Here is an 11,369-nt window from a genome sequence, read left to right as displayed (position 1 = left end):
TGAGGCATCATACACGACAGGTCGGCAGGGGATGCTTACTCCTTCTAGGCACCTGATCCCACCTCTGGTATGTCCAGGCCCCAGGGGCCCGTGTTTACCCAACTCTCTATCTTGTATTCTTTATAAGAGTTATGAGATTAATCACTGTTCGTTATCTTCACATTCCACATGTTATATCTGTAGTATATACGAGAACATTGAAATGAAATTTGTCACAAAAATATGAAGAAGCTTATTGAAAATAATCTGATAATAATCTTATACAAAGTGCCTGGAAAACATTACACGTCTGCACATCCGAATCTTCTAGGACTCATAAAATTCAATCACAATGCAAACTTTAATAACACCTTGTTTTCTGGAGGACTTGTCAGATTACATATCTATATGTGTTGTATGCTTTCCTATATTATCTACGGAACGAAACGGAAAATCATGCCTGTTAGATTGAAGCAATGCGGAACCGATTTGGAGTAAGATGAAAATTGTCAATTTCACCCTTACTGATAGGCAAAAGGAGTTGTAAATGTCGGACGGTGTTTAATCCCCCCCCCCCCCCCCCCCCCCCCAATGTTTGTATTTCAAAATGTTATATTTCATTCATATTAAATATCATATTTCAATTATGTGTATTCTTAAGCCCCCGTGATACTAGAATTTTGAAATTTCTTTGGCTTGTGGCTTGTATGGCGACTGACGCAGTCTCCGTTGGTATACCTAATACTTCCCATTTTCAAATATATTACATGTATATGCAAATAATGAACATTAATCTCCAGTAAGAGCGTTTGGTGGGAGATTTTCCTCCTGCTTGATATCAAATGATCGCTGCGCACACTTTTCGTTTCAAACAATCATACATGTTTAGCGAAGTTTACGAGACACGTGTTAAACATTTATAGGATTTTACCTGCGTGTCACCTGTGCATGACCAATAGTTTGTATGTATCTTGGCGTTATCTTACACGAACGTATTTACCTATAGGTGGATCATACAATCTACAAGGATAATAGTTGATTTCATTTTGGATAAATTAATGAGTATTCCTTACGTTGTGGATAGTTTTACTATAATTGTTCTGTGTTGTTTTCTACAGGTAAGATTCAATTGTGAGGATTACTAGCAGTTTAAACGCGGAAGTAACAGGAATGATATGGCATTTTGATCAAGTTTGAATATCACGTATGTCTATCTATAATTGTCAACTAAGATAGAGTCGGTTGACAAATTTTCAAAAGTATATATATAGACTTATTCCTTTTTATGGTACTGAATATTACTAGACCAATAACAAAACAATAATTAGATACGATTTCTGAGGGGTATTTTTTCCATTGTCGCTTGTCTTTCTTTAAATGCTTATTTCATGACCCCATATTGAAATCTACGGCGAACCGTACGTGCATCAATATCGCGCATGTGATGTGATTTATCTTGTCCAATTTTCACATTTCGAATTATAAGAATTTTCGCTTTAAATCGACGGCGTCATACAATTTCATTGCGTCCCAATCCTTTTAAGGAGGTATACTACATCATCAAAATGACTACATAAATGAAAATATAAAAATCAGAAAGTTTAGGTTTAATTGCCTAGCTGAGTAGTTCTGTGGGTTGATATGTCGACAGCTGAGCTGTAGATCGCGGGTTCGCATCCAGCAAGGGTTTTAATTTTTTTTTACTTTGTACTAAAACTGCATTTTTAACTAGATGAAGTAAATTTGAAAGTTTTCAATTTCAAAAAATTGTTTTACATATCCTCCACTTTTCATCCACATCAAATTCCTCTGGTGTAGTATTCCTCCTTGAATATCGACGATTTTAAATCTTATGGGAATGTATGCATTTTTCTATACCAATCAAATTTCGACCGCGAATAGATTATTTACATACATATACAGCCGTGGATCATATCATATTAAACCATTGTAATTTTTCCTACTTTCGTATCAAACTTTTTTTATTTTAAAATGAATTCGTATATCAATTACTGGTTCAAATTTAAAAAAAAAAATGTACCTTTGAATTGATGATTAGATAGTTTTTGCACGGTTTCTTTTAAATATATTTCGCCCAGAAAGAATGGATACCAGTATACCTTTTGCGCCCCACAATTCGTGGAACCAAACTTGCATGTACAAGCAGCACGTGACCAACACGCACGACCAAGGCAAATAAACACTCTTGATTTCGGCGGAGATCGCTTTCTCGTCAAGCTGCCACACGTTCCATGAGAAAGAAGATAAAAAGCAGCTTGTGGACGTAAATCTAAGAGGACCATACATTTATAATAAAGAGTTATATTTGAAATATTTCATTAAGCATATCTATTGCCATTAACTCTTAGGTAAACATAACTGCCGTAAGTGAAGAAGTATTGAATATTTTATTCATATGAATACCCGCTTCCGCCCCAGCCTGGAATTGAGCTCACGACCTGCGGAACCAAACCTCCTAACAATGCGTAACCAACGCCCTTGACTCGTAGACCATCTAAACAAGTTAAAAAAGATTTGGTCTAGATGACAATGGAATGTAGATAAAGAGATAAGAGATAAATGACAGATAGACAGACAAACGAATAGATAAACATTCCTAAATCCCCACAAAAAATGTATATAAAACATTGTTTTATCGTATGTTTTACATAATTTCTGAAATAATTCTTTTGTAGATTTCAATAAATTGTCATTAAAAATTTCCATCAACGTTGCTGGTATCCTGTTGATATATGTTCAAATCTATCATGGTGAAAAACACCTGGCGGTGGATAAAAGATAAAGGTTATATCTACGTCATCACTGTGGTATCCCTTGTGTACCTTTTGTATGTGTACCTGAATCGACATGATACACATAATGGAAATGAAGCATCAGGAGGAAATATACATGCGTGGCATATCGATTTTGCGGAATTTCTTCTGACATTTCAAGATTATACAGAGTAAAAATAACTGTTTGATGTGTTTGATTATTTTGCAAGTCATAACATAAAAAAATGACTTCTACAACAAAAATGAGTTTATAAAATAAATCTATGTATATATGTAATTGATATAAAAATATCACAAACACAATACGGTTACTGTGAAATATGAATGCACTTGGAATGAGTTGAAACTATTTTAAACTGTAGCTCTAGCACAACGCTCATGAAACATATGCAACATTGTGGAAGAATTTACACTGTACAGATTACATGTACCAAGATGCGTTTCAAAGAATATATTACAACATATATTAGTGAAATGTATATTTGTACTCATCATTTTAGTGTAGAAAAGTAAATAAGGATTATGAAAGGTGAAGATAACAAACAGTGATCAATCTCATAACTCCTATAAGCAATACAAAATAAAGAGTTGGGTAAACACGGACCCCTGGACACACCAGAGGTGGGAAGGTGCCTAGCAGGAGTAAGCATCCCCTGTCGATCGGCCACACCCGATGTGAGCCCTATATCTTGATCAGGTAAACAGATTTATCCGTAGTCAAAATCAGTGTGCCAATTCGTTTTGACATAATTCCCTCTACTTCTTTCATGCTGTATAGTTTATTTGGCTCATATTCTCACAAAATCAAAAACAATATCTAGACTGTAGTCTGAGGTTTATTTCACTCTGCAAAGAGATCACGTAAGAATCGGTCATTTATTAATATCATATCTCTCTTACCAAAATAACTACGATATAATAACTCGGCGTGCTAATCTTTGAAATCACTACGATAGAATAACTCGCCGTGTTAATCTTTGAAATCACTACGATAGAATAACTCACCGTGCTAATCTTTGAAATAACTAGGATAGAATAACTTGCCGTGCTAATCTTTGAAATCATCTCCCCGTGTAAATCTATGAAATCCCAGCACGGTATACTTCATTACATCTATATATCTGAAAATTTGTAGGTCAAATAAAAGAGTGCATACATGAAAAGCCACTGATTGAAAAAAATCGTAGGTTACAGAAAATTTACAGCAGTGAATATGTATAGCAAATAAATTACTTATTAGTGATAGTGTCTAGCGACGGTACGACAGTAGTATAGACCCTAGTGTAGGCCAATGGAGATTTTAACTATATGCAATATGCTCCTACTGGTATAGTTTTTATTTGAAATGAACTCTTCTTATAGTTAAAAGTTGCCGGATTCATAATCCCAGGAGGATCCTATCCCGTGAATATAGACAATAGATACAATCCTGGCTGACACGTCGCCCAGTATAACAATGTGTCACTCTGTGGATTCTACAAGGGACAAAAGCTCTAACATAGGTGTCACTGTAGAGTCTACCAATAAAACAGGCTCTAACAGAATACTTGGTGTCTCTCGGGTTATCCATCGAGATATCAAAGACTTGTTATGTGTTAAGTCGTCAAATTACGGAAGCCCATTTAGGACCTATCAAAAATATATTTTCTAATTTGAATTCGTTATTTCAAACTTTAAAATTCGTTATAACGGATTAAATTCGTTATAACAAATTTATAAACTTCATAATAATAGATTTCAAAATTTGAAATGGCACATTAAATTTGAAATAATAAATTCTGAAATTCGTTATACCAAATTGCCTAATTCGCGACAACAATCTTTTAAAAAATGTACTGCTGCAAATGTGAAAATAACGAACAGTGATTTAATCTCATAACTCCTGTAAGCAATACAAAATAATAGTTGGGCAAACACAGACCTCTGGATATACCAGAGGTGGGATCAGGTACGTAGGAGGAGTAAGCATCCCCTCTACAACTTATTATTATATACTATACCGCATTTCTCCCTCATTTTATAAAACACAAATGCAACAGTTGACTGGCTTGACTATAATATTTCCAGGGAAAACACTTGTAAAATGAAAATATCCATAATTTCTTTTAAAGTTAAAGAATCTCAATAAAAATTACAGGAGCACAACTTCATGAAAGGTGAAGATAACGACCAGTGATAAATCTCATAACTCCTATAAGCAATATAAAATAAATAGTTGGGCAAACACGGAACCCTGGACACACCAGAGGTGGGGTCAGGTGCCTAGGAGGAGTAAGCACCCCCTGTTGACCAGTCACACCCGCCGTGAGCCCTATATCCTGATCAGATAAACGGAGTTATTCGTAGTCAAAATCAGTGTGCCAAGAACGGCCTAACAATCGGTATGAAACACGTCAGACAGCAATTGACCCAATGATAGGTTGTATTGACGAACTAGATCTTTATAACGACCATAGAATTTGCGAAATGCTGACTTCAATCGAGTTGAAACCCCTGTACCATCAACTTGTTTGTCAGTAGCTTGCCTCGATTTAAAAACTAAATAAAGTACATACAATTAAGGTGCAAATTTCGAATTCAGTGTACATGTATGCATGAATATTGCTGTCCATAGCGTATTGATGCCATTCTATGCAAGCGAAATTTGAGGTCACATTTTAAAACTAAACCTCTTTCTTAAATCTGCATTAAAATCTTCTTTTCTCTCGATTTGTTTGCAATGCATGGATGGCTTATCAATATGTAGAATAGCATTATCTTAGTTTTGTGACAAAATAAATGCGAAATAGTGATATTCAGAGGGCAAACCAAGTTTATGTAATAACGTTTTCGCAAAAATTCAAATCAATTTTCGAATTTTGAATCAAAAAGAATCTTCATGAGACATGGTATATAAAACAAATTGAACTACAAATAGTACATATCTTTATTGTGTTATACACACATTTGAAACTTTACAAGTGGCATATGAATAATTGTATACACATATGATAATTCTATATGAGGAATATTACTAACACCATTAAAAGATATGTACAGTAAATCTATAAGATACATGTACCTTTTGAAATCTTATAAAGGTTGTTCAAGTCATTGTATCTTCATGTCTTCATTATAATTTCTCTCTGTACAAAGATAAATATACCACAGAACACAACAACTACACCCGCAAGTAGCACGGCATAGTCATGTAGAATTTGGTACCACGCCAAATTTCTCCAATACATATTCAAGTGAAAATATACCGGAAGTAGAAACATGACGAACGCTCCGACAGTGCATCCTGTATACACAGACAAAACAGCAATATCTGGAAATACCAGGCATAGAACAACAACCAAGACTAGCAACGACATCCTGAGAAGGATGGCCCACCATTTCAGGGAATTGTTCTTATCTAAGCAGGATTGGAAACGTGTTTGGTTTAATCCTTGAAAAAGTTTTTCTTGGAGGAGGTCAATTATTGTAAAATATGGAAACTGAAATATAAGAAAGAACTTCAATGGATACAAAATATTAAAGAAATATTTTAATGGGACAATATCTATGTTATTGGTGATGGTTTCTCGGGTTAAATGTCCAAAAGTAAACACTCCTACAAGACCGAATAGAATCTTAAATAAGACAGCGAGAACATGAGTCCACACAATCATGCTTTTAATGTTAGATCCTTCTTTCAGTTTGCTATCTAAAGAATTAACATAGAGTTGTGAATCAAAACCAAATACAACCATTCCCAATGACACTGATGACTGATAGAAATTAGTAGTAAGAGGAAAGTCGCTTACCACCCAATGGTCGACTTTACTGAACAAGTAAGAAAGCAACCCCAGGTAGGAAATAGATGTGATAATTACACTTGCACAACTGAACTTACTGACCGTTATAATGGACTTCACAAATGCAAAGGGAAATAGAGTCAAGGAGAAAAGTAAAATTATTCCATTGAAACCAAACGGATTTTCAGGAAACAACGAGTTAATCATGTGTCCACAAAATAGCAGCTGGTAGACGCAATTTCCAAACATTAACATAACTTGTAGAATATCAACGACAACGACTCCCGCCCTTTTCCCTAGGTTGTGGACTGCTATATCGTGTACTGTGTTCCTCTTTTTAATTTTATTACCTAGTTCATCTTCATCGTACTGGCATTCAATCAACAGTCGACATGTGTGCACGCTGATGTACCCGATAATGATTGTGAGGAGGATACCTGGTACTCCACCAACAAGCAGAATATAAGGGGTGTTCAGAATGTTGGATCCCTGAAATTAAAATCTCTAATTAGTAAATTAAAGAAGAATGTAAGAGGTGTTCATAATGTCAAATCCCTGAAATTAAAATCTTTTATTAGCTAAGTAAAGTATTTTGCGAAGTCATAGATAATATGATATTGCTTCGTACTATAATCACAAAACTTTTTTCAAAATTAACAGCAAATCGTTAACACCTTAAACCACCGACTCTCACAATAAATGATAGACTAAGCCTTAAGGTATCATAGAAAGTTGCTCTTGGATAAAAATGGAACTTGAACTATTCATTTCCTTAACCAATTTGAGCGGGAGAAAACCAGAAGGAAATCCAAACTGTCCCAAGTGAGTGACCATCATATCCTCTCATAAACAACCACTGCCAATACTGAGGATCAAATGGGGTTCCATGGGTATGCAGTGACTGCCTTACAGTTACAGTTCCTAAATTAATCACCAACTACAAGTAGATTTTGAACGCCTGACAATCCCCCTGAATACATGTACTGGCATAGGACAAGAGTCCTAAAATCTTTCTCTTTTTTCATTATGAGTTCAAAATTAACATAATGTGCAATCGATATTTTCATGCAGGGTTGATTTTTGGTAATTCATACCAACGCACGAAAGATGAAGATAACGAACAGTGACCAATCTCATAACTCCTATAAGCAATGCAAAATAGGGAGTTGGGCAAATACAGACCCCTGGACATACCAGAGGTGGAATCTGGTGACAGGGAGTAGTAAGCACCCCTTTCAACCGGCCACACCTGCCGTAAGCCCTATACATGTATCTTGTTCAAGTAACGTAGAAAACCGTAGTCAAAATCAGTGTGCGAAGAACAGCCTAACAATGAATGTATGAAACACACCATACAGCATTTGACCAAGTGATGTGTTGTATTGGCAAACTAGATTATTGTAACGACCATATAATTTGCGAAATGCTGACTTTAAACCCCTCGAACATCACTCTGTCAGTTGCCTGCCTCGAATTAAACGCTGATCATACGCAGAATAAGCTCTTATGTATCAAATTGATTGAGATATATAATATAGATTTTTACCTTTCATGCAGGTGATAATGAAATATGACTACATAAATATGAGCGAATCCCGTAGGAATCCGGGTTAGAATAGGTCCTTAGTACCCCTTGCTTGTCGTAAGAGGCGATTAAATCGGGCGATCCTTCGGATGAGACCACAAAAACCGAGGCCCCGTGTCACAGCAGGTGTGGCACGATAAAGATCTCTCCCTGTTCATAAGCGCCGAGCATAGGCCTAAATTTTGCAGCCCTCCACCGGCAGTGGTGACGTCTCCATATGAGTGAAATATTCTCGAGAGGGATGTAAAACAATATACAATCAATCATAAATATGACAAGTTGACAATATAGTAGCTGAAATCATCCAGTCTGTCATAAAGTTGGGTTGATATACAATCAATCATAAATATGACAAGTTGACAATAGAGTAGCTGAAATCATCCAGTTTATCATAAAGTTGAGTTGATAGTTTGCCGTTAACATTTATTTTCAATAAAATATCGAAGTACGAAGCAGATCTGAAGAACTCTTTGGTGTCTTTTATTTCGAGTTCACAAGGATATATCGAAAGAACATACAGTATATGAATGAAAATGATTATTGTTAATAGATAAAACGGCGTCGATATATCTAAATGTCGAGTTGAAGGCTACACGAGGTTTTTTCTTATGTGGAAGCTTTTAAATAAACTCTGCTTCATAAGAATATAAAGACAGGTCAGCTGAGAAAGGACCACAATCCGTGCCCTTTGGAATTCCAACAGACTGTTGGAAGAAGTGATAACCAAAGATTACGAAGATATTGTCAATGAGGAACTCCAGCATATGTTTTTAAATTTCATCTTCAGAGTACTTTTGTGTGGAATCAGAGTGGTATTCAACAAAGTAATTTTTTGGATGACAAGATGTGAATATTTCCCTTTTGCATTTTTGTTGAAGAAGCAACTGTGTATGATGTAAAAAAAAAAACCAAAACCTAGTCTTTAATTCATCGTGGGGAATGGTCGTGTAAAGTGTTGAAAAGTCATACATTTTAATGTTTATTCCAGAAAAATTTTGTGAATTCAAATTTGATAAAATTTCTTTGTAATTTTTTAGAATCCACATTTGATTTATACCACTTCTGGTGTATGTAGTAACACAGTATGTATGACGTTTCGCCTTCACGGCTGTTAATATTGTCATGGGGAGCAAAAATAGGGGCTTGGTAGAACATGTAGCAATGTATTTTGTTTGTAATGGTTTTTGTGAAGTATAGAAATCCAGTATAGGTACGGTAGCTTCTATCCATACATCCCATTGACTGGGATGTTAAATATGTCTAAAACTGAAGCATGATTTTGAAGAATCTCATCTTTTGAAAGGGCAGTTGGCGTATAAGTAAGATTACAGTTGTAATTAATAGCCTTCTTAACAAAGACAATATAATGTTGATACACATTTTGTCAGTTGGAACCAAAACATATTCCTCATGTAACCTATATAATTCTTTGATCACTTCTGATTTATTAATCATAGAAGGATAGATGATATGTGTGGCTAATACGGGATTTAAATATTTTTCTTATACTTTTAATCAATTCTGACAGGGCTATCAAGTTCTTCATTTTCATATTTAGCCCATAATCCGGCATAATCTTTGACAGAATTCATAAACGATATTTTGTCGACAATTGAAATACCGAGGTTCTTTGAATTTAGGACCGTTTTAGAATTAGTGATTTGAGGTCCCCATTTTCAACTATATCAACACCACTGGTAATGAGATGTCCAGCTGGACTTAATGTATAATTGAAAGAATACGGAGAATAAAAACACATACGTGAATTGTATAAGATGGTCTAAACATCGGCGCTACAAAGTTTGAAATTAAACAGTTTGGATGAAAAAGTAGAAGTATATTTGTAGGAAATGCAGGGTGTAGACTTCAGATATGTTGGAGTACAAGACTGAACTTTTTTATGACGAAGATATTCTTCGTCATAAAAAAAGTTCAGTCTTGTACTTATATTGACGGCACCTATTCTTTTGTTAGTAAATTTGAGTTTAAGGAACTGGCGGCATGGTTCGGAATGAACATCATCCATAACCCGTTGTGGTTTCTAGAGACTGTGATGGACAACCTCCGTAATCATAGAATTCAGTCGATATTCTGCTGCTGAAAAATCAAAGTATGGACTATCTTTGGCTTCTTCACATAACATATTCAAAACTCTCAATGGAACAGATAAAGTTTTACGCGATTGATTGATTGAGGTTTTACGCCGTTTTTGGCAATATTTCAGCCATTTTACGGCAGTTTGATGTAGACCTAATTATCTGTTGACGTTAGGTAAAAATGGGGCGGTCCTTGAAAGGAGACCGCAAAAACCGAGGCCCCATGTCACAACAGTCCCGTGGGAATCCGGTTTAGAATAGGTCCTCAGTACCCCTTGCTTGTCGTAAGAGGCGACTAAATGAGGCGGTCCTTCGGATGAGACCATAAAAACCTAGTTCTCGTGTCACAACAGTAGTGGCACGATAAAGATCCCTCCCTTCCCAGAGCGCCAAGCATAAACCTAAATTTTGCATCCCTTCACCGACAATGGTGACGTCTCCATATGAGTGAAAAATTCTCGACTGGGGTATTAAAACAATCAATCACAGCAGGTGTGGCTTGATAAAGATCCCCCTGCTCTATGACCATAAGCGCCGAGTATAGGCCTATATTTTGCAACCCTTCAACGGCAATGGTGACCTGACGTTATGAGTGAATCTTCTCGAGAGGTACGTTAAACAATGTACAATCAATCATACAACCTTGTGGACTAGTTAAACTTCCTACATTGTATAGTACATTATTTTTGCATCAATATGGAAATGCAGTACCTAGAGTATTTACTGACAAACAAGTTGATGGTGCACGGCTTTCAACAGTTTCGTTTTAAGTAAGCATTTTGCAAATTCGATGGTCATTATAACGATTTAGTTTGCCAATACAACCTATCACTGGGTCAAAAGCTGTCTGACGTGTTTCATACTGAATGTTAGGCCGTTCTTGGCACACTGATTTTGACTACGGATAACTCACTTTTAGGACTCACCGCGGGGGTTACCGGTCAACATGGAATACTTACACCTCCTACGCACCTCATCCAACCGCCTTTCATCCAGTGATCTTCCCGTTGTCTACGAAAAGGGGTATTCAAAGTTGGATTGTTTATATGATTACAATTATGTTCTAGAATTCTGACCCTCATGGACTAGATGGAGTGGTCAGGGAAATTAAAATGTTTATAGAGAAGTTGGTTAC

The 11,369-nt window shown here is 35.9% G+C and overlaps 1 long non-coding RNA gene across 1 annotated transcript; it reads left to right on the top strand.

Annotated features, from left to right (window-relative positions):
- Positions 1-912: 912 nt before the first annotated feature.
- On the top strand, positions 913-3,077 carry LOC130050377 (uncharacterized). The gene is made up of 2 exons (XR_008798809.1): positions 913-1,097; positions 2,676-3,077. It is a non-coding gene; the product is annotated as an uncharacterized LOC130050377 (long non-coding RNA).
- Positions 3,078-11,369: the final 8,292 nt, after the last annotated feature.

The sequence above is a fragment of the Ostrea edulis genome, chromosome 1 (genome assembly GCF_947568905.1).
Source record: "Ostrea edulis chromosome 1, xbOstEdul1.1, whole genome shotgun sequence".
In the NCBI taxonomy this organism is placed as follows: Eukaryota; Metazoa; Mollusca; class Bivalvia; order Ostreida; family Ostreidae; genus Ostrea; species Ostrea edulis.
This window is presented reverse-complemented; position numbering and strand designations above follow the sequence as displayed.